At 46.2% G+C, this 1,434-nt stretch overlaps 1 pseudogene across 1 annotated transcript; it reads right to left on the bottom strand.

The window, feature by feature from the left end:
* Nucleotides 1–206: 206 nt before the first annotated feature.
* Nucleotides 207–1,147, bottom strand: LOC308641788 (mas-related G-protein coupled receptor member X2-like; annotated as a pseudogene). Its single transcript has 2 exons — nucleotides 1,141–1,147; nucleotides 207–828 (listed from the first exon to the last, which is right to left on the bottom strand). The product of its transcript is annotated as a mas-related G-protein coupled receptor member X2-like (transcript).
* Between the last annotated feature and the right edge of the window lie 287 nt (nucleotides 1,148–1,434).

Here is a 1,434-nt window from a genome sequence, read left to right on the forward strand (position 1 = left end):
TCAGAGGTCAAGGATGTGAGAAGTTAAGAAAATGTCCCAACACAGTATGGAGGAGTTGGGTCTCAAAGCCAATCTGTCTGATCTTCATCACCATCTCCTCTGCTGCCTGACATCTCCAGGGCTTCCTGAGAAAGCCTATCTCCACATTCATCTTTCTCAGGAGAGTCCTGCAAAGCCCCCTGGACAATCAGCTGGAGAGTCAGCCACTACAGATGGCACTGCCTAAAGGATCCAGTGAGGAAGTAAATGATGGGGTTGGTGGAGATGGAGACACAACTGCCACCAGTTGAGAGGACAGGAGAGATGGAAGTGGAAGAACATATGACAAGAACATACCCAAGTCAGTCCCAACCCAGGTTACTAGGAAACCTTGGATGCCTAAGGGAAGAACACAAAAAAGAAAGACCACCACTGTGAGCAGGATGGTCATCAGCCTTTGCCTGGACCTACAGAACATCCTGACCAGTAGGGCCAAGCTAGACCCAGAGAGATCAACAAATAAAAAAGTCAGCCAAGGGGCTGTGAAGAAATCAAATACCTGACACCAAAAATAATCAAAATCATGAAATAGATGGTGACACTGGTATCCTTCCAAGGTGCTAAACAGCAGGGACAGGACCCAGAGTATAGCACACATGACAGCTAACGTGTGTCTAGGGAAGTGGCAGTGGTACCAGATAGGCCACAGGATAGACAGACAGTGCTCAGCGCTAATGGCACTGAGCATGCTCAAGCCTGCAATGTAGGCAAAGATCCACAGAAGGACAAAGAGAGTATAGATGTGGATAGAGACAGAATAAAAGATGATAGCAAAATGCAGCAGGGTATCTATAATGTGGGAAAGAAAGCAAAGGGAAAGAAAGTTCTGCAGCAGCCAGGTTTAAGATGTAGAGAAAGGTGTTGTGCCTGAAGATGTGGAAATCTAGGAACCAGATCATAGTCACATTTCCTGGCAACCTAACCAGAGTAATAATGAGTGTAAGCAACTTCATTATCAGTGATTTCTTGCGAAAATATAAGGGACTGTCTTCCTCATTTTCATTCATTGTTGTGAAATCAGTCTCCCAGGCAAGAAGAGATGGATGCATGCTTAGGAACTCTCCACCAGGACTCCTGCAAACACAAATAAGACTGCAGCACCTGCCATCATGCACTGGGATTCTAAAGAGCACCCTGCTATGTGGGAGGTACTGGCCCTCTGTACCAGGGAAGGATACAGAAGCTTGGAGAGCTTAAGTAATTAATGAAGTCGGAGATTCTGAAACTTCCATAAAACCCAGTGCTTTCTGATTCTAAATCATGATCTCCCTCTCCTGAAACATGGGTCTGGTACTGACATGGGAACGTTCTATGATGCCAACACTCTCACTGAATATCCTAGGCCCTGTCATGACCCCCAGAGCAAGAGGAAGAAAGTCTGGGACAGACTGTGTG

Source organism: Spermophilus citellus, assembly GCF_964194105.1.
Source record: "Spermophilus citellus genome assembly, chromosome: 2".
Classification (NCBI taxonomy): Eukaryota; Metazoa; Chordata; class Mammalia; order Rodentia; family Sciuridae; genus Spermophilus; species Spermophilus citellus.